Raw genomic sequence first — 23,339 nt, forward strand, 5'->3', positions numbered from 1 at the left:
TACCCTGAGAAAGTATCACATTACCTTGAAAGTATTGCTTGTGGTGAAAACTTCGATCTGAGGGCACAAATGCTGAGCTAGAGATCCTGAACAGAGGTGGGACTGCATCCAGTTCCCAGTGAATGCACAGCATAATGCCATTTTCGGCCAATATTTTATACATCATTTAATTCTTGTCATTTTTATCCTTGTCATCATCATCCTTAGAACCCTAGTTATAATTTTTTAGAAGTTTTGTGAAACGGGACCACACGCTGCGTGTACACGTTATTTTCAAGTTTCTACTGTTCAACGGCGTCAATATAGACTTTTTCCAAGAACAGGATGGATGCGTGAATTCATATAAAGCAGTGTTTATTCCAATAAATTCACCCAATGCATTTCGGGCTGCATGCCCTTCTTCGGGGGTCACTGTAGAATAATTACAAAATCATACAATTAACATACTGTTAACTCAACTTTTCACGTCATTTAATCTAACAGCTTTTACTACAAAGTAACGCTATCTGTTCTGCGCAAAGTTAATCACCCCGTTTAGAAGTGAATGAATCAACATAACATGCCACTCTGATCAACGTATCTCTTATCCACCCATGATGATGTATTCCAAAGCTTTTAACATTCGCTATGCCCCTTCTAACCATTCTAGTCCTTCCTCAATTGTGTATCTAACATGCTGTTCAAACAGTGATACAAAGATAGATCAATATTTTCACTTTTTACATAGTTCCCCTGAAAATTGAAACGGAAAACAAAGTCTAATTACACACTTATATTTTCACTGTTATATTAACGGTAAAAAACCTTTCTACCTAATCCCAGAGAGTCAAAAGTTTTAAAAGAGCGCTACCTATGTTCTAAGAGTTCGTTAATCTAATCCCCAAAAATGTCACGTACCTGCTGTTCATAGTTAAAAACACACCATTTCCCTCGTAGTGTTCTCCAATACTCCTTTCACCTCCCACAAACCCTTTGGGAGTAGTTAAAAGCACAAAGGGTTTGTGGGAGGTGAAAGGAGGATTGGAGAACACTACGAGGGAAATGGTGTGTTTTGAACTATGAACAGCAGGTATGTGACATTTGGGGGATTAGATTAACGAACTCTTAGAACATAGGTAGCGCTCTTTTAAAACTTTTGACTCTCTGGGATTAGGTAGAAAGGTTTTTTACCGTTAGTATAACAGTGAAAATATAAGTGTGTAATTAGGCTTTGTTTTCCGTTTCGATTTTCAGGGGAACTATGTAAAAAGTGAAAATATTGATCTATCTTTGTATCACTGTTTGAACAGCATGTTAGATACACAATTGAGGAAGGACTAGAATGGTTAGAAGGGGCATAGCGAATGTTAAAAGCTTTGGAATACATCATCATGGGTGGATAAGAGATACGTTGATCAGAGTGGCATGTTATGTTGATTCATTCACTTCTAAACGGGGTGATTAACTTTGCGCAGAACAGATAGCGTTACTTTGTAGTAAAAGCTGTTAGATTAAATGACGTGAAAAGTTGAGTTAACAGTATGTTAATTGTATGATTTTGTAATTATTCTACAGTGACCCCCGAAGAAGGGCATGCAGCCCGAAATGCATTGGGTGATTTTATTGGAATAGACACTGCTTTATATGAATTCACGTATCCATCCTGTTCTTGGAAAAAGTCTATATTGACGCCATTGAACAGTAGAAACTTGAAAATAACGTGTACACGCAGCGTGTGGTCCCGTTTCACAAAACTTCTAATAAATTATAACTATGGTTCGAAGGATGATGATGACAAGGATAAAAATGACAAGAATTAAATGATGTATAAAATATTGGCCGAAAATGGCATTATGCTGTGCATTCACTGGGAACTGGATGCAGTCCCACCTCTGTTCATGTTAGTACCTTAGTGCTATTGGGTATGGCACCATAGTGAAGTGGCACGCACGGAATGATAAATGAATGAAAACTACGGATTAAATTTGGTAAACATATGGTGTGCGTCCTGCCTTCATAAAAAAGAGCTAGAGATCCTGCCACCAAATTCAAATTCAAATTCAAAATTAGCTTTATTCGGTGTTTTGACAACAAACCATAAAAGCATACAAAATACAAACATAAGCAGACTAAATGACTTTCCTCGTTAAAAACTTCTTACAAAGATACATATCATGCATACAAAACAAGTGAGAATCATTAAAATGCATACAAAATTCTAAAATTCATTAAGGACTCATGGAGTTCGTACAGTCTCCTATGTTGCGTATTATTTGATGTAAAAAGGTACAATATAATACGATATTTTTTGTTTTATCCATACAGTCCTAATCATTACCCATGGTCCCTCTGCACTTTACAATGAAGGTCAAAAATGTTATTGCTGTCACTATGGTGATTTCATCTTGCATCATGTACAATCTGACCAGTGCAGTTTTACAGGTTCTCAATCCCCATGTTTTTAACAATGGTAACAGGTATCTTTTTCTCCCCCATTGATAAAATTTGCAGAAGAAAATGCAATGTATGTTTGACTGCTTAGACAGGTCGTCACATGGACATTTTGCCAAGTTAGCAGACCAATCGTTCGGGGCAGGAAATGATATTAACCTATAGAATGACTCCGTCCTCATTCGAGTCAGGAGCATTCTATGATAGCAAGAATAGATTGGGGCTAGATAAGCATGAAGGCCTGTACCATCTAGGATATTACGATGGGCTACTATTGTAGACTTATGCCCATCTAAGTACCATCTCCGTTCCTCCAGTAAATCAAGACATGCCACTTTTAGGGCTTTTTTTGCTATTTGTGAGCATGACGTAGGATTTATGTAGAGCTCTGGTTTGCCAATGGAAAACAAAAACTTTTTCACATAGGCTAACCATGGCTGCTTGCTGGAAGCGAGATGATTCAAGCAGTCTTGGATTACTTCCCTGTTGAAACTTGTATCATCGCATGTCCAGATCTTGAACCACAACATCACTGGAGCTATTTTTATCAGGTCGGTGATATGGACTCTATTCAGTTCATTGTGGCAGATTGTGGTAGACGTGGAACGGGGGACTGATAATAAGTATCTCAGGAAAGCATTTTCCACTGTTTGGATTTGTGTACAGTCTGCCAATCCCCAAATGCCCGCCCCGTATACAGCAGTGGAGACACATTTCGCAGCATAAATCTTAAGTAATATGTCTACAGGTTTCCTGCCCAGTCTTTTAGCGAATTGTTTGAGGGCACCTATCGTGCGAGAGAAGGCCAGATTCCGGGAGGTTATTGCTGTTGACCATGTACCCTTGTTGTTAAATATGATACCTAGATAGGAAAAAGTTTTGGTCATAGCAATCTTAGTATTATTAACGAAGGTTTTACACTCTGGTATGATTTTCCTAGTTGTACATGAGATTGTGAATGTTTTTCCCTCGTTTATTTTTAAACCTCTCATGGTCATGAAGGTTGAAAATCCTGTTCGCGCTTTCTGAAGGCCCAACTGGGTACGAGCCATAATCACGGCATCGTCAGCATATAATAATAGTGGTACTGAGATGCCGTTTATTTTAGGGTAGTCCACTTCAAAATCTTTTAAAAAGTCTGCTATCTCATTAATATATAGATTAAAAAGGAATGGTGCAAGGATGCAGCCCTGTCGGACACCCTTTGCTATAGGGAATTTTCTGGTTCGCTCACCGTTTTTTCCATATCTGACTGTGGCGCCAGCGTCTCTATACAGTAGAATATTTTTATCTATCCCCAGTTTGACCAGGGTTTTCCATAACATGCTATGGTCTAGACAATCAAAAGCCGAGGTTAGGTCGACGAATGTTAAAAACAAATTCCCTTTTTCCCTTCCAATATATTTACTAGTTATTAAGGCCAGGTTTAAACCCTGCTCTACGGTGCCTACACCAGTTTTAAAGCCATACTGTAATTTCGATAGTATCCCTTTGCTCTTAGACCAGGTTTGCAGTTTGGTTAACACTACTCTGCCTGCAACTTTCATCAGGGTGTCTAGCAAGGAAATAGGGCGGTAGCATTTTGGGTCAGGTCTATCCCCTTTTTTAAATATTGGAATTACTATGGCTTCGTGCCATGTATCAGGAAAACCCCTTTTGCTATACGCGTTTAATACATTTGCTAATAGAGGAGCCCAAAGATCTACATTTTCTTTAAATATATCGATGGGAACTCCATCTGGGCCAGGGGCCTTTAAATTAGCACTCTGGGAAATTGCTAGCTCAAGCTCTAAGGGGGTAAAAACTATATTTAAAGGGAAGGTCTCTTGCATCACTGCCTGTTCCACCTGGCTATTACTAAAGTCATATTGTGGGGTCATAGTTATTTGATCTTTTTTGTATAGGGAGGTAAAATAATCAACCCAGACATCTTCCGTTATGGCTATCTCCATCGAATCAGCCTTGCTGTCCGTGGAAAAAAAGGGGGCATTAATTTCTTTCCAGAAGGAAATATTATCCCTTAGGGCACTTGCCTTTAGTAAGGCTTCCCAGGCCTGATTTTTCAATTCATCCTGTCTCTCGCGTAGGGTCTGTTTATATGCTCGCCTGGCATCTTTAATCAAACTGGTGTCTTTAGGGACTGTCTTCAATGCCTGTAATAGGTCTTTGTGGGCTTTAGAACAGGCGGAATTAAACCAGCCGTATAGTCTCTTTGCTGCCCCGATTTTTAGTTTTTTGGTTAACTTATCATTTATTGTGGCAGTTATTCTTCCATAAGCCTCTACAATTAGCTGGGGGTTAGTGTTAAATCCTAGTCAGGTCGAAAATTGTTCCAGTTCTTTCTGGACTAACTCCTTCACGAAATTTGTGGAATCGATTTTTGCCCATTTTATGGCATATCCATTCTTTCTTGCCAATGATACTGAGTGACCATGAAGAATACTAGGTATGCTTGTTACAGGACTCTCGGGCTTCTTGACGGCAATAGTGGTGCTAATCGGAAAATGATCACTTATTGCCAGGTCTTCCGTGTTAAACTCCTCCAGACAGCCCTGGTTCCTATTAGACACTAGGATATAGTCAATTACAGTGCCTAACCCTCGACCAAAAAAGGTTGTCTGAAAAGCTACAGAAGGCTCACATAATTCATTGGCAAACCCCAAGTCCCAATCATGCAGTAGTTGGTTTAACATGTTACCCATAATAGAATGTTCAAAGTGTGTAGTTGGGTCCCCTCTTAAGTTATAAATGCCACAGTTTTTTGTGGCACTGTAGGGGCACAGATGACAATTATAATCACCTACTATTAGAGTACAATCTGCATCTTGCCCACCTCTTGTGAGCATTGTAACAAGCTCAGCTATTAAAGCTTTAGGATCTACTTTTGGCACGTTGATATATAAGTTAATCACAAAAATGGACCACCCCTTTGCTTTGACCATAAGTCCTTGCATTGATCTGGCCACCCCTACTGTAGATCCACCTGCCATGTATGGGGTCAGTTTTGTGTTACACAAGTTAGAGGCACCAATGAGGTGACAACTTTCGTAGCTGGCAGTGAGAGTTGTGGGGTTTGTTAGCCACCTCAGGACATGAGACAGACTTCCTTGACTCTTCATATGTAGGAGTGGAAAGTTATGAAGCAAAATCCTAAATCATTCTGAATGTTCTAATGGTATCCATGTATGTAAGAATGAGTTAATGTATTTATGAAAATGTGTGCATATATATTTATGACATCAAGTAGCAATGTAGTGCTATACATAGTGATGAGAGGTGCTTAATTTGTGAACGAAAGTGTGCAGATGCCTGAAGTTCTGCTCAGCAGCTTGTGTCCAGTGCAATTAAAAATTAGTACGCTGAATACCAAGGGCGGTAGTCTTAAATCCACCTTATGCCTCTACAATCCACTACCAGACACTACCTACCCCTTTATCTCACTCTTGCAGGTTCCTGCTTTCTCCCTTTGTGATTTTTCTTTTCATTTTTCTGGCTCTCCACTTTGTTTTTCCCTCTCTTGCTCTTGGGAAATGCCTGATGTAATTAGTGATGGTCCCCAAAAACGAACTACCAGCTTAAATTAAGCACTGGTAAGGGGGGGAGATTAGAACTATGCAAAGACAGGGGAAGAACAAATACAGTGACCAGTGGAAAGGGGGGATGTTAATAAAGATGTATGTTGCTGGACAAGAGGCGCTTGGATGGCCTTACTGATGATTCATGAGGTGCTCCTTGAAGAAGTGGGTCTTTAGCTAATTTCTGATCTGCAGGATAGATGTTACTTGGCTGGTGTGTGGAGGTCTGTTGTTCCTCAGTACTTCGAGACAGAAGGCTTGGCTTCTAGTTCTCTCTTTCTTATAGTTCTCAATTTTGTTGATAGTATTTTTTTTATTCTTTGGCAGGATGTGAGCAGATTTTTTTGTTTATTTCAGTTTGTGTGCAGAATACAGCTGGTTGCTGTTTTAGAGATTATGCAAGGGATTTTAAAGATGTTATGTGCCTCATAGAGCAGCTAATGCAGGTCTTTCATGGTGGAACTGGTGTGGTCAAAACATGTGTGAGTCCTTTGATAAGCCATGCAGTAGTATGCAGGAAGGCCTACAGAGAAACCTATATGGAATGGGGTGAAGCTGGTGAGAAGTGTGTTGCCAAGTCTTATTCAAAAACATCTGGGAAATACTGCACCCTGAACACACCACCAGAAATAAAAGCTGGCACAGTTAAAAAGAGCCTTGGCAGTGGCGGCCTTTGCACCAAAGTGGAAGAGCACTGTAGTTGATGAAATGTCATTGAGTAGGAGACCAAGGACTACTTCCGAGTATCTCTATTAACCACATCAGTGCTAAGGAAATTCGTCCATGGTGCTGTACTTTTTAAAATCCCATTGTTCATGACGAGCTCAGCTCGTCATGAGCACACGACCAGTGTACTGCATGACGAGCTGAGCTCGTCATGAGCAGCGAAGGGGTTAAGAGCCCAGGACTTTAGTCATTAATGTACTTTACAACTATGCAAAACAAAATGGTCCTAGTAGTCATACCTGCAATATTACAGATAGTTCAATGCAGACTGGCTGACAGATCAAAGTTTAAAATTGTAATGCTTATGAGTGCTTGAGGTATATACCATCCGTGAGTGCCTGGGGCCAAGAACATGGAGAACTGGCCTTTGGGGAGAAAGAGAACTCAATAACCAGCATTCTGGAAGGTCCCACTGTCATATCATAGCAGTGCAAACAGTTAGCAAAGAGATGGCTGGCAAGCAATGAAGGGCAAAACAGGGTTTTGTTGGCCCCAGTAGGAAAGAGAGAACACCCACGGAGGGGAAAGTTTGGTTAAAAGTGATTTGCCCAGAATCAACATAGAAGTGTCTAGTCTACTAGATATCATCTCCAAAAAAGCGCAATAATGTTGAAAGAAGTCAGCTTCACCAATGGATGTCAGGTAGGAGAAGATGGGAGTCCAGGGTTACAGAAATTAAATTAAAATAAAAAATAAATAATAAATTAAATTAAATTAAAAATCAGTGGTTGCGCATGTGGTTCCACTTGGAGATGAAAATCGATGGAAAGGAGAGGACACGCAGGAGTAAGGAGAATTTAAGAAACACAGTGGTGAATGCAAGGACAGAAGAATCTCACTCTTCCCTGATTATGGTTCAGAAACATGATACAAGCAGCAGAGGCTCCATGTGATTTGCACAGAGTGCTAGAATATTGGATGCCTTGGCATCAGTGTGGAATTCATCCAGTCTAAAACTGTGACATACAAGAACCATCTCACTCCAGGTCAATATGAACAGTGCCTACACTCCTGAAGCTTACACCTAAAAAAACACTGATTTAGGTGTCTTAGTCTATTTAGTTAAATGGAAGCAAAGCAAGTGTAGAACACCTAGAATTCATTAGGCTATCATGCAAAAATCCTGGAAGAACAAGTTATTTACCTTTGGTTATGCCTTTTTTTGGTAACAGCAGATTCCTCACCTTTTGTTTATTACCCAGGCATCAGACAGGATATGGAAGATTTTAAAAAGTACCCCTGCACTGGTAGGTGGCTTCACGCCGCTCAGCAGCATTGCTCTGCTGCAGAAGTGATGAATGAACTCATATAAAGGCACGTAGACGTCACTTGAGTTGTCCACGCTCTCAGTGGGACCTTTTTTAGATTGAAAAGAGTCCAGTTCATGGAACAGAGAGGAGAAGAGGGCCAGTAAGGAATCTATGGAGGCTCCTTTTTAGCCAATGTGTTGCAGATATTAAATGTAGAAAATTCAATGAGAGATGGTTCTCTTCAGCAATTCCTTACCGTTCTTCGCTCCAGCAAATCCAATAAAGAGCAGATCGACCCACGCAGTGTTCGCTAGTACAATCAAAGTAAAAACTAAGGGCTCTTTTCGGATCCACCTGATGGAGTCTCTCCTCCAGAGAGGCGAGGTGGATCGACAAACATCAGTAGGGTGATAATTTGTCTGATATGAAAAGAAATCACCACTTTCCGTAGAATGGCAGTTTGGGGCCTCAAAACCAGTTTATGAGGGAAGATTATGGTCTATGGCAGATTGCCATAGAGGGCTTGCATCTTGCTCACCGCAATGCAGATTTAAAGGAAATGAGGAAGGTTATTTTCACTGCAAGTAGTTGTAGAGTCCAGCTATGCATAGGTTCTAAGTGAGTACACACAAGGAATGGAAGAATCAAATTTGGGTCCCACTGAGGCATAATGGAAAAAGGGGAAACATAAGTTGCAAACCTTTCAAAAACCGCATCACAACAGGTGATTGAAACAAAGAAAGCAGATCTGGCAACCTAACAAAAGCCAAAGGAGCAGAGATGTACACTTTAACTATGCCTAAAGGCAGGCCTCGATGGGCTAAGGAAAATAAAAAAAGCACCACTTCAGAAAGTTTAGCCTGAAGTGGGTCAATCTGGTGGAAGCCGCAACAAGCCACAAACCTGTCCCAACAACAATCGTACACAGATTTAGTTGAGGGGCGACTGGTTGCCAAGATGACATCAACAACTTCTGGAGGAAGATAAAAAACAGTCAATTACCGCCAGGCAATCTCGAAGCATAGAGGTAGAAATTGCACAGGCTTGGTTGCAGGACCCTGCCCTGCTAATGTGACGGAAGATTCTCTCGTAGGGGCAGCCTTATCGGAGGTCAGAGGTTGATGTCCTGGAGGTGTGGATGCTACACTCGGATTGTCCACTAAGATGACTTAGGCCCTGCTGTTCTTAATCTTCTTCAGAACTCGGGGCAGCAGAGATGTCTGCAGAAAGGCATACAGGAGTCCAGAGTTCCGCTCTAAGTGTAATTCAACTCTGGGCGAGAGACACCTTGGAAACTCCAATGAGCAAATCTTTGACGTTGCAGGTACTCAGCAGTGGTGAAAAGATTAAGCCGAGGTTCTCCCCATAAATGCAAGAGACCCTGCACCTCCTGGTGTAACTACCATTCGTGATCCGCTAGGCAATGGTGGCAGAGTACGTCCGCCTGGTATTTAGAGATCATTGCCAGGTGGCGCATTACCTGGAAAATCCCCCAGTGTTCGAGCCACCTCCAGGTGTACAGAGCCTCCTGACACAGGGTCCAGGACCCCACTCTGCCTTGCTAGTTGCATTATCACATGATGGTGGTGTTGTCCGTGAACACTTGTACCTGCCTCCCTTTGATGGATGCTATGAAGGCCTTTGTGAGAAGTTGGCCTGATATATAGTGCTCACTATTCTAGTGATCACTTTGTATCATTCCAAACAACCCTTATTGATGATTGGTTGTAAGTCAACCTTATAGACCAGCTATCCTAGTAGCATGGACAAGAGCAGTCTTTAGGCTAAACTCTAGAGGGCGTGTTAAGCCAGCTGTTATACCAACAAATATACCCCTTGAACACCAAGTGAAAGGACACCACACAAGTTGTTATGAAAATAAAAGGATATTTATTTATAACAAGTCTACCCTGAACTCTTTATGAGTCAGGGAGCTAAGCACAATACAAAACTCTTGAGAAAATACTTTAAGTAGCACAATTTACTCAAATGCACGAAAAAATCATATACACTAAAAGTGGAATACGAAATACTAGCAGGTAAGTAACAAGATCCAGAGGCTTCAGGATCGCTAGGACTACACTACTGAACTCTAAGGTTAGGAGCAGGAGGCCTAGGGAGATCGGGTGCAGAGTGTGCACTCTCACGCGGGATGCGGGACAAAGTCTATGGATGCTAGTATTTGTAAAGTTACAGTTATCGGACGAATCCGACTAGATAGACTGAAAACGACAAAGGATCTGGACACTTGGATAGTGAACCTACGTTGGAGCACCGAAATGCTCAGGTTACCTAGCCCAGGGGCTGCGGTGCATAGGGTTCAAAAGACGTCGGGAATCCTTGTTGAAGTCTATGGAGCCTGAAAGAAGAAGTTGCTGGCAGGCGACCAGTGAAGATATTCGGAGGGATCCAAGCCTGGATCGTTGATGGAGACGACTTGAAAGCAGAGGGGACTCAGTTCTTAATCACTAGCCAGTGATTAGGTGGGCACCAGGATGGCACCGGATGAAGTCACCTCGACCAGGTGAGTGGGCGACGCTGGACTCTGCTGTCTCTCGGACCAGGAGGCGTTGTCGGCGACCAGGATGGAGGTGCGAGCTGTCCCACGAAGGTGTCTGCTGTCAGCGATGCTGGAACCAGGATTGGAGCAACAAGCCTTGGCAAAGGCAAGCCCACGCAGTGGAGTCAAGATGGCGTCTGGAGTGGACCAGGAGGGTCCGGGGTGCTCCTCTTTTGGAAGGGAGCAAGGGCCAGGCTGGAGCAACCAGACCAGCGGTGTAAATGTCGTGGTACGTCGTCAGGAGGGTCACTAGCCAGCAGGCAAATGACCGGACAACGCGGTGAGCAGCAAAGAGCAGAAGGGCCCCACGCAGATCTCGTGGATGCTGGGTGGCTTGACTTCGGTGCTGGAGCTGCTCAGGGTTAGGGCTTCTCAAACCCCAAAGCACTCACTCGAGGATCCTTCGGCGGTCGTGCTGGATAAGCGTCGTGCAGTTTTGAAGATGGCCGGTCCCTTCAAGTCTCGTCACACCCAGGAATCTCAGCTGGACTGATGATGCAGGTAGAGGTCAGAGATGCCAGGGAATCCGGGTCTCGTCGAGCTGGGCAGTCTTGATCCGGAGGATGGACTTACAGCAAACCGCAAGCGCTTAGATGGTGCCCGCTGGTGCAGGGTGGCTACTCCTTAGCCACAAGGGAGAGTCTTCAGAAAAAGTCAAGAGTCCTTTCGTGGAAAGTAGTCAAGATTCAGAATTATCTAATTTGGGAAGGGGGCCTGCTCCTACCTTTATTCTCAGAAAAGGGGCTGGCACGCGACTAGGTCCTGCCCAATGGTGGGACCAGGAGGGGGGTGGTTACACCCCTCTCCCTTGTCCGGACTTTCCCCAGCTCAGGGCGGGTGTGCCCCTGGAACTGGTTTAAGCCGGCATATGCACAGTGAGCACCGGGGTGCCACTTGCAGTCACCTTCCTCTCAGCCCTGCCTCCCTGGGATACACAAAACCCTGTCTGGGATGGTGCTAGCACCGCCCCTGACAGGAAACCCTTTGTCCAAGCTCTCCTCGCTGGAAGGACTCCCAGCAGCAGGAGGTCAGACTTGTGTCTGTGGTGGCAGCCTCCATTTTGTGGAGCTGAGGCTGTGTTAAGCTTTAACCGGGGTTCAGTTACATACATGTCGTGTCCCTCTAGAAGGGTGGAATGCTAACCCCGTAGCCAGAATTGGTGAGGGGTTAGTATTCCAATTCGTATGACACCTTACTCGACATGTTTTGATAAAGAGATACCAAAGTTGGCAAATAACCGCGAGGATTATAAGGCACTTAAGAGTATATGGTACGCGTTCTCATGGAACAGCTATTAGGACTTGGTTCCGCAAGCTGCAAACGGGCTCAGCTCATGCCAGAGCACCATCTCACATAGTTCCAAGCACTCTGCCTTCAGGATTGATAAGGCCTGCCATAGGAGGGACTGATAGGAATATATGTGTCCATTTTAGGGTTAGATATAGGAATACTATTGTGGGGTTTCGGGAGGGTTGTCAAAAAGGTTGACCGACACAGGTTTTCCGGGTAGTGAAGGTTTTATTATTTTATACTGTCTACGTTTTTGTACAGGCACTCTGTAGAAAGGTAGGGGTGGATCTGAGTCTTCCGTGGTGGTTCTTCCCGCTCCGGGCCGTCTTTCCCACTGCCTCCTGGGAGTCGTAGGCCGTCTCTCCGCCGTCTCGAGAGCCTCACGATACCGGCAAGGAAGAGAAATGAAATGGTCTGAGACAATCTGGCCTTTGCTTAGAGTTCACACAGGGAAAAGGGGTGAGGACAACACAGGTGCACACCCGTACCCAGAACAAGTGAACTGACCCAGTGCAGGGGGGGGGGTTTGTGCAGTGGGAATCTCGTGTCCTCAAGGTGGCTTGCCCCGTCTAATGCCAGCCCACCCGCTGAATCTTGACCGTACCTGGTCGATCCACACTTCAGAGGAAGTGTGGCTGGTCGGTGCGCGGTCCCGTTGGCCTCCTGGCTTGCAGCTGTAGTCGCCGTCACGGTCGTCCTCCTTCGGTGGGGCCGGCGTCTCTCCCGTAGCCTCCTCCGGATTCCTCTTCTCCTGATGTACTTCCTCGGTCCTCCTCCGTCCTCGCTGTTCGTACCCCGCCTCCTTCCTCCGATCTTCTTCCACGTACTCCGTCTCCGTCCTCCGCTCTTCGTCCTCGTACTCCGCCTCCGTCCTCCGATCTTCGTCCTCGTACTCCGCCTCCGTCCTCCGATCTTCGTCCTCGCACTCCTCCCAATCCGCTCCGCTCTCTCTCCACTCTCGCCACCAGTCTCCGTCTCCACCTCCGGGTGTCTCGCACACCTGCGTGGATTCGGGGATGGGTTTTACCTCTGCAGGGAAGGAGTGTCCCCAGTCCGGCTCCGCCCCCTTAAAGGTGCAGGGATACAAGGACTCCACGCCGGGCCGGCATCCGATGACATCAGGGGTATTCCAGGCCTCGGTGTGCTGCACAAAAAGAGGAGATACATTAATAGGCATACCAGGGGGCCCCGTGTCCGGGTCCCCCACGTCACAACTATATCTAAAGCAAAGGGTGATTACACCACCTTGCCCCAGCTGTCGTGCAGCCAGTTGTGTCAGATTTGGATGGCCAGCCAGGGGTGGCATAATACATGCTGCAGCCCCTGGTAGGCCCTGGGTACACCTATGCCCTGGATACCTAGGGTATACTGTACAGGGACTGATAAGGTGGCCCAGTACCAATTGGTAAATAAACCTCCGGTACATGGAATCCATTTTACAGAGAGAGCAGTGGGCCTGGGGTCCTGAATAGCAGGGCCCCAGGTCAACTAAGTCGAAAAACCAGCAAAACACCAGGCAAAAAGTTGGGGGCAACCATAGTCAGATATCCACCTTCCTACGGCCTTCATCACTAAGCGTATTGCGCACAACTCCAAAAGGATGATGTGAAGCGAAGGCCCTGATGGAAACCAGAAGCTCTGATTTCCAACTCTCCCAGATGACCATCCCAACAAAGCAGCAATGCATCTGTCTCCACCATCGGCTTTGGGTGGGGTAGGAAGAGGGGTCTGCTGTTGGTCCAATGGCAGTTGAGCAGCCACCACTGAAGACCTTTTGTAGTCTCCTCTGAAATCTGGAAGGAATCTGACAGTTAACCTTGGTGCGGGCCCACTGAGGCTTCAGATCCCACTGCAGTTGGCATGGTTGATGAGCAAGGTGCAGAAAGCCAGTAGGCCACGAAGGCTCAGAACCACCCTCACCGAATCCCAGGACCGAGGCTGAAACATCAGGATCATAGCCTGAACGTTCTGAATTCGCCGATCTGGAGGGAAGGCCAGAAAAACACCATATCCAGGGTGGTTCTGATGAAAGGGAGCCTCTGCAAAGGAGTAAGATGTGACTTCAGCGGGTTAATAATGTACCCCAATGATTTCAGAAGGTGTGCCGCTGTCTGGAGGTGGTCCACGACTGGCTGTGGAAAACCCGCCTTCAACAGCTAGCCATTCAGTTATATTCGACCTCTGATGGTATACTGCAACAACTTCCATCACCTTAATGAACACCAGAGGGTCACTGGTGATGCCGAATGGAAGCAGAGAAAACTGAAGTACTTATGGCCCATCTCGAATCGCAGGTAGCGTCTATGGGTGAGCAGGACAGTGATCCGAAGAACAGGTTACTTACCTTCTGTAACACCCTTTCTGGTAGAAACTCTAAAAGGCAGATTGCTCACCTTGTGAATATCCCCAGGCATCAGACTGGATCCGGAATCTTTTATAGAGAATTTCCTCACGCATCGGTAGGTGGTGTCATGCGGCTACACCACAACAGAGGTGTCCTGCCCCAGATGGCATTGGGGGCCTTATCTATACGCCACCTCAGAGTGCGGACGTCAGTTTCTCTTTGCACTGTCCACACCGAGAGATAAGGAGCCCATAGAACCCAACATCTGACAGTGTGCATATGTTTTCAAGAGGCAGAACCATAATAATGGACAGTATGAGTCCATTTCACAGGACGGCAAGGAGGATGGGCAGCTGAGAAACCTGTAGTTAGATAGAGTCTCTACCAGACAAGGCATTACCGGAGGTAAGTAACTTGTTTTTCTGATACAGACTTCTAACTGAAGATTCCTGGCCTGTGAATAGATGTCAAAGCAGCCCATATTCCCAGGTGGTGGGCCAGTTCAAAGGCTCAACCCAGGAAATCCTGCAGGACCGACTGGGCAAAATGGCCATTTTACCGAACTTGGCTATCAAGGTAGTAATGCTTACTGAATGTATGGAGGGACGCCCACACAGCAACTTGGCAAATGTCCAAGTCTGACAGACAGTATTCAAGCACAGTGGTAGCTACCTTTTCTCTGATAGAATGAGCCACAAATCTTTAAGGGGTTGCTTTTTGACCAGCCAATAGCAAATCTTGATGCATAGCACAAACCATCGAGTGATAGTCATCTTCAGCACTACTCTTCCTTTCTTAGCTCCAGAGAAACCAACAAAAAGTTAGTAATTCTATCGGTATTCCCATGAACAATCAATGTAAAATCAAAGTGCTGTTTCTGGGTCAAGATGGCACAGCCGTTCTTCCTCCTTGGAGAGATGAGCGGTGAATAGAAAGCTGGCAAAGTGATAGATTGCCCTATGTGAAAGGGCGCAACTACAGAAGCAAGGGATGCTGCTTTCGTTGACAGCACCAGTTCGTCCGGGAAGAACGAAGTGTACAGTGTCATCAAAGATGATGCCTGCCATTCATTCATGCATATAGCCGATGCTATGGTGATGAGGAGAACTGTCTTGATGGTTAACAGGCGAAGGGGAAAACCGAGCATTGGCTTGTAAGGCCGTTCACAAGGGCTAGGTGAGAATCAAATTAACATCAGAAATTGTGTTGGCAGGAACATGTGGGCCAACCACTTCAAAAACCACATCACAACAGGCTGATCTGGTAAATGTAGAAAGGCCACAGCAACCAATAAATAACTTTTAATTGTGGGAACAGGAAGGCGTTGTTGGGTCAGTGAAAAACAAAATGGAAGAATGTCAGATAAACTTGCTTGTAAGGGTTGAAAATGACTGGAGGAACAACAAGCAACAAACTTGTCCCAGTATCCTGAATATGCTGTTTTGGTAGAATGATACAAATCACTTTTGGAGGAGTGCATGTGAATACCTGCCCAGGAAACAAAGCTGGAGGACAAAAACATATGTTTTGTGAATATTTCCATTCCTTTGACTCTTTATTGAGTAATTGAGAAGGCATATATGTTTATTCGGTTGGTGGATGTCTACACTACTAAACTCTACGGGGTGGGATGTTAAAGAGGAAAATCTGGGGCCCTGGGAGCGGGTCTATGTCACCTTGTCATTTGCCTACTGACCGAGGGGCACGATCCTGGGGGCTAGATCCCCCAGCACATCTGTCAATGCCTCAATAAAGGGCAAAGGAGGTTCCTGATCACTGTCGAAAATGAGGTGGAGTCCTCTCTTGATATAGCCAGGTTAGGTGAGTACAGACCAACTTTTCCTTTTCTTCAGGGGCATGTGGTGCTCATCCTATTGGGACAATTTCCTTTTCTCAGGCAATTTGGCATGAATATGTCCAGTATCTGGGTTAATAACTAGTTCATTTTGTTTCGGATCCGCAGGTGTAACATTTGACCGAGGCTCTTCTGTCAAAGTATTTTTGTCTTTATTTGCAGTTTTCAGCGTGGAATGTTTCGGCTTCGAACTCTTTGGCACCGAAGATTTAGGCTTCGACAAAGATGGAAAGTGGACCAGGACGTGCTTGGATTTCGGCGCTGAGGATTTCAGCTTGGCGCCTGCATGGGGCCAGCTCAAGCCCGAGCTGGAAGGCTTTTCTTTATGTTTCGGCACCGGGCCCGCGGACAAGGTGCTCAAAACCTTTCCCCGGTGCCGACCTTGGCCCGCAGTCAGAGGAACAACCTGAACCTTTTTTGTCTTTGGCTGTTGGGGAAAGGGGAAATCTGTACTCACGGTATGCTGACCCGGTGTAACTTGCTGCTCTTCTTCCATGTCGGAGTCGGCTTCGGACACGAAAAGATTTTCCTCTGCTCTTTGAGGGTGCATGTCTTCTTGGTCGGAATCTTCGCCGAAGATGTCCGGTAAGGAGCCGCCTTGGTGTTGTATGTCGTGAAGTCGAGCCAGACGGTCACGAAGTGACTTCTTCGATCGAAACGATGGCCCATGTTGCAGTCTTTATCATCGTGTTCCGGGGACAAACAGAGATTGCACACTTTGTGCAGGTCAGTGCGTGTAAACTTGGCGTGACACCCGGGACAGAGATTGAGTGGAGTCCGTTCCATCGACTGCTAGAGAGCCCGGCGTGGGTAGGCCCAGCGGCCCTCTGCAAGTTTTCCTATAGAAAATCTTATAGTGGAAACGATACGTGGAGAATGGGAAATGCGATCGAAAAACAATACTGTCAAGGCTAGTGGATTGCGTGTCGAAGGGAACCGGAGAAACCGTGCTAAACAGGAGCGCAGCAATTCACATCCGAACCCGATGGCGGAAAAAAACAATTAACAATGGAGTGGATGCCCATGCGCACTGTAACAGAAAGGAGGAGTCACCTACCTCGTGACTGGAAAAGGCTGCCCTATCTTGGACCTACGGAACGTCAACGCTTCCTCCGGAAGGAGAAGTTCAAGATGTTGACTTTGGCTCAGGTCTTGGCCGCCCTAGACCCGCAAGACTGGATGGTGGCGTTGGACTTGCAGGACGCTTACTTTCACTTCCTCGTCCTGCCGGCCCACCGGCGTTACCTGCGGTTAACGGTAGGCCTAGAGCACTTTCAGTTCACCGTGCTCCCTTTTGGCCTTACCAGCGCCCCACGGGTGTTCACGAAAGTGATGGCGGTGGTCGCAGCTCATCTGCGCAGGTTAGGGGTTTCAGTCTTCCCCTACCTCTGGTCAATAGACGGCTATCCACTTATTTGGAAGCCAATGAACTGTTGGATGTCTCTCAGACAGGTTTCAGGGCGAACAACAGTACTGAAACAACACTTTTGGCGGTGACGGATAATATCAGGGCCCAGGTGGATCAGGGTAAGACAGTCGTCCTGATACTCTTGGATTTATCGGCGGCTTTTGATACCGTACCACACGACCAACTACTGAAAGCCCTGGAAGGGAAAGGTATTCGAGACAAGGCATTGGGATGGCTACAATCCTTTTTGGCGGATCGAACACAATCAGTGTGTCTGGGTGATTTCATTTCTCCCCAGCGAAACATTAAATATGGGGTTCCTCAGGGGGCTTCATTAAGCCCAACCCTGTTTAATGTATTTGTTTCCTCATTGGCAGCCATTGGAAGAAAGTGGGGTGTTGAAATGTGTTCTTATGCTGACGACACCCAGCTGATGGTCACCATTGATGAGAAAGATGATCCTAAAACTCGACTACTAAAATGCCTGACTGAGCTGGCCAATTGGATGCAAGAGCACTGTCTGAGACTAAATGCAGACAAGTCAGAAATCCTCCTGTTTGGCAAAAATCCCCAGCTCTGGGACAACAGCTGGTGGCCAAGTAACCTGGGCTTGCCCCCAAATCCTACCATAAAAGCGAAAAACTTGGGTGTGGTACTGGACAGTGCTCTGTCCATGAAATCACATGTCTCCACTGTCTGTGGCAGAGGCTTTGCATTATTGAAAATGCTCAGACGAGTCTTCCCCTGGATTCCGACTGAGTGTAGGAAGACCCTTGTCCAGTCGCTGCTGATGAGCAGACTGGACTACGGCAACTCTCTGTTTGTTGGAATGGCAGACTATCTTTTCTCTAAACTGCAGATAGTGCAAAATGCCGCGGCAAAGGCTGTATGCAATAAGAAGAGATATGATTCGGCCAAAAGTTGCATGCGAGAACTACATTGGCTCCCAATGCGACAAAGAGCCAACTTCAAATTACTGTGTATCACACACAAGGTACTTTACAATACAGGCCCTACCATTCTACACAATAAAGTCAAATTCCATAGACCATCGAGGAACCTTCGATCCAGAACTTCAGGAAGAGCAAACACTACCCACGTGAAGACTGTCAGGATGGGAGAGCGGGCTTTCTCTCATCTAGCTGCAACCAAGTGGAATGATCTACCTCCCAATCTCAGACTGACAGAATGTCTCTTATCATTTAGGAAACAATTAAAGACACTACTCTTCCCTAAACCAGAATAAACAGTAATCAATGCGGTCACCGTACCCCTCAGCACCAAACCTCAGCGCCGTGATATCCTACCTAGGATGATTGTTAGCGCTTTATAAATAAATTAAATACAAAATACAAATACCTCGACGACTGGCTGTTGAAGGCGGGCTCGCCCCAGACAGTCGTCATCCACCTCCAGATTACGGCGGATATCCTGCACCTGCTGGGGTTTTGCATCAACATGCCGAAATCACACCTGTGTCCTTCCCAAAAGCTCCTCTTCATCGGAGCTGTTCTGGACTCGGCGCAGTTTCGGTTTTATTCTCCCAAGCAGCGAGTCCGGGATATTCAGGCTCTGATTCCGATCTTTCAGCCTTTATCCCGGGTTTCGGTCAGGTTGACGCTGCGGCTCCTGGGGCTGATGACTTCCTGCATCCTTCTGGGTAGTTTTCTGAGTGGAGCTTAAGGTCTCAAACAAGAAGTCCGCCTCTAAAGCCTCCTTATTTAGCTCCACCCCATGGTAATGAGCAGCCTTATTAAGAAGCTCAATGTAGCCTATATTGTCATCAGGTGCAGTTGTGGCCATTTGACTTGCCTCCTGAAGTCTGTAATGTTATTCTGGCAGCCAGGCGTCCCTCCACAAAGTCGGTATATGCCTGCAGGTGGAACAAATTTGTGGCATGGTGCACAGCAAAGGCTGTGGATCCCCTTTCTGCCCCTCTTTCTGAAGTTCTTCTCTTCCTTCTTTCTCTTGCCCAGCAGGGCTCTGCTCTGGGCACTATAAAGGGCTACCTTTCTGCCCTTTCGGCCTTCCTAAGGCTGCGTGATCAACCTTCTTTGTTCAAGTCCCCTATAGTAACTCGTTTTCTGAAGGGCATCACACACATGTTTCCACCTGTTCCCTTTGTGATGCCTCAGTGGGACTTGAACCTGGTTCTTACTTTCCTGATGTGCGCTCCCTTTGAGCCACTTCATTCTTGTCCTCTCCGTCTTCTCACCTTGAAGACAGCTTTCCTGGTTGCCATCACCTCTGCCAGGAGAGTGAATGAGCTCCAGGCTCTATCTTGCAAACCCCCTTTCCTGTCTGTGCATCTGGACAAAGTGGTGTTGTGTACAAAACCCTCTTTCCTGCCCAAGGTAGTCTCTGCTTTCCACATCGAGCAGTCCATCACCTTGCCCTCCTTCTTCCCGCCTCCTTCAAAGGATGAAGAGCGGCTCCATCGTCTGGACCCAAAACGTGCGCTTTCATTCTATGTGGGTCGCACACTCCAGTTCCGGGTGGATGACCAACTCTATGTTGGTTACGTGGGTGCGTAGAAGGGACGGGTGGTGCATAAGCAGACCATCTCTCGGTGGGTCGTCTTATGCATCAAAGCGTGCTACTCCTTGGCTAGAAAGGAGCCTCCAGTTGGGCTGAGGGCCCATTCCACTCGGGCCACGGAGGCTACTACTGCCCTGGGTCGGGGAGTCCCCCTGCAGGACATTTGCCAGGCGGCTACGTGGGCCTCGCTGCACACCTTTGCGAGGCACTACCGCCTGGACAGTCAAGTCCGGAGGGATGGCTTCTTTGGCTGTTCCGTCCTCCAGGACCTTCTGGTGTAAGTATTGGTTCGCAGACCCACCACCGGGGTTGGTATTGCTGGGGTATCTATTCTAAGGTAAGGAATCTAATACTAACCTGTTTCTTTCAGATGAACAAGTTACTTACCTTCGGTAACGATATATCTGTAAGAAACAGTAGTTAGTATTAGATTCCTTACCGCCCCACCCATCCTCCCCGTTCTGCGAACTGATACCTAGGGTTAGGGTCATCCCCTTTCAGGGCCCTAGTTTCTTGGCACCAGCGTTGGTTCTAGCATGGCTCTGCGTATCTGGCGCGGAAAAGCTGTGTCTAAGAACTGACGTCAGCGCGCATGGGCGGCGTTTGAGTACTCCGATGACGTCATTCCGGCGCAGATGATGCCGACGACGGACGCGCAGCCAGAGACGACGCCTAACGAAGCGCAGGGGTATTGCTACGCAAAAATTTCCGGATCCAGTCTGACGCCTGGGGATATTCGAAGGTAAGGAATCTAATACTAACTACTGCTTCTTACAGATATATCGTTACCGAAGGTAAGTAACTTGTTCGTTATGGACAGGATTGATACCCTCATTCACGACTGTGAAGACATCCTGGGCACTGAAACATCTGCATCAAATAGCAATGCCCAGTCACCATCCCACAGTCCTATCTCACGTGCTAAGTCCAACATTCCCTCGATGTTTAGCAAACAGCCTATGAGCAAAACAATGAAGCACAATAATGTAATATCGGCCAAACCTAAGGGGGCACAAATAATAGAACCCCAGATTAAAGATATATCTTCCCCTCACACAAAATTGCCACCTATAATTAGCTTACCGAAAACTCTACCTCACTGTACAAACAGGTTTGCAGTTTTGGCTGACATCTCCTACACTTCGGAGCCCAGGATTACTGTAATACCATCTGGACCTCAACCCGCAAGCAGCTAGGAGGCAGACAGTTCCTCTTAAGGGCTACACCACCTTGTTGCCTTGCTCAGACAAGACATAGGGGCTTTGAGAGCTAAGTTCGACGAACTAGTCGATACGATTAAAACCTTGACCCCTAGCAACATCGCCCACAAGCAGCCTCTACGCTCTATGGTAGTAGAGTGCTCTTACTCACAGCGACCTCCTTCCCCTGCTCCGGCCAAAAGTAACAGGTGGACGACCAATTGCATCTTTTTTTATAAAGAATGTCATAGCTTCTTCCCCCTCACGTAGTAGACAGTATAGGCCCTTAAACCTGAGCCCCAGAATGCAGTTCCACAGCAAACCCTTGCTTCTTTCACTATAACTAAAAACATACCAGCACGAATGCATTTAACAGCCACCAATACACCAAAAGGGAATTATCCCCCACCAACTTCTCATTTAGAAGGGAACAAAGTTTATATGGTCAATGTCCCCAAAATAGACATTACGGCTGGTCACGAAAGTGAGGAGTCATTAATAAATAAGTCAATTCATTGGATTCGTTATGTTAGGGGATGTCGTTCACTTATTCGGGAAGATATTGTCAGGGCAAGGAGATTCACGGCACGTACACACCAACTAGACCACAACGAGCTTACCTTAACTAGCACCATTTTGGCAGAGAATCTAGTTTCTCTTGAGTTTCGCACTTGCTCCCCCGATTCATCATTAATACAGCCCAGGCGATTCCCACTAGTCTCATCTTCAGGAAGATCTAATGATAAACACCAGACAGGGATGACAAGAGGATCCTCATCTTTAGAAGCCAACGGGTGACCACTAAATTAGATTCAGGCAGTGTAGCAACCTTGGACACCCCCGCAATCTATACATCTAACTCATTTAAACGACCCAAACCTGCAGCAGACATTAATTACAGCCTTAACCCATGACTTGTCCACTGATCGCCAGCTAAAAATTATATCATGGAATGTTGCTGGCCTTAGTAACAAGCTATTACTACCCCATTGGAATGATCTGGTAGGGGGCTACGATATCTGTGTTTTTCAAGAAACATGGAGCATGACCCCTTTACACAAACTGGGCTATAGCTGTTTCCACACACCTGCTATTACTAAAGGGAGGGGTCGTCCCTCTGGAGGGCTGATTATATGGGTCAGCATTGTCCTCAATTGTACTACGCTCATTTGTCAATCCTTGAGCCCAAATATCATGAGTCTCTCCATCAAGAGCCGGGGGGGATCGTGCTGGACCTATTTAATGTTTGCATAAGAGGGACAAGAGGAGGTAAAACCTCACCTGCTCTTGTGTTACTTGAACAGGGCTTATCAGCTTGTCCGCCCCACTCTAGAATGATAGTTGCTGGGGATTTTAACACCACCTTTGAGCCCCTTAGTGTAGAAGATCTAGTAGGGATACTAATCGTTTTTGGTCATTGGTCAGACAGGCAAATATGGGTGAGTTAGAACAAATCACAAATCACATACCATCTCAGACCTGGCATGACCATTTTTGTAATTCATCCTCTGAGACTAATAGCTCAAATGCGGAAGCCCAACTCGCTCAACCCACATTAACCCTCGAAGAAGGCGACTGCGACCTATTTACATTAAAAGAAAGCGAGTTAGCCATAAGAAAGATAGTGCCCGCCAAAGCCCAAGGACCTGATGGCCTACCAGGGGATCTGTTCCTCGCTGACTGGGACAATTGGGCAGAGTACGTTCTCCTACTTATCAATTCCATCTCTGGAGGATGCCCAGTCCCAGATTCATGGAAGGGAGCTGAGGTAGTCCCTATCTATAAAAATGGGGCCAGAGAGACACTCCAACTACAGGCCAATCAGCCGTGTAGATGCAATGCAGAAGTTAGTTGGCAGGGTCATATTGCAGAGGATCCAACTGTGGGCTGAGGAGGAGGACATCCTTTCACAATACCAGGCGGGTTTTCGGACCAATACAGGAACTGTGGACCAGGTCTTTAGGCTTTTTATGATCCATTGGAAGTTGGTGGTACTTGGTAAGGGCAGTCTTTATGTCGCCTTTATCGATCTGAAGACTGCCTTTGACCTGGTCCCCAGGGATAAACTATGGCATACATTAAGAGGCATGGGCATCCCTCCCACGATGCTTAACCATCTTATAAGGCTACACGAGGGTAACTACGCGCAGATCAGGTGGGGATC

General features: G+C 46.2%; 1 protein-coding gene across 1 annotated transcript in view; it reads right to left on the reverse strand.

The window, feature by feature from the left end:
• BDP1 (BDP1 general transcription factor IIIB subunit) overlaps positions 1 to 23,339 on the reverse strand; it is a 1,412,545-nt gene that overhangs the window by 1,042,040 nt on the left and 347,166 nt on the right. The gene's annotated exons all lie outside the window — the stretch shown is intronic.

Source organism: Lissotriton vulgaris, chromosome 3_1 (genome assembly GCF_964263255.1).
Source record: "Lissotriton vulgaris chromosome 3_1, aLisVul1.2, whole genome shotgun sequence".
Classification (NCBI taxonomy): Eukaryota; Metazoa; Chordata; class Amphibia; order Caudata; family Salamandridae; genus Lissotriton; species Lissotriton vulgaris.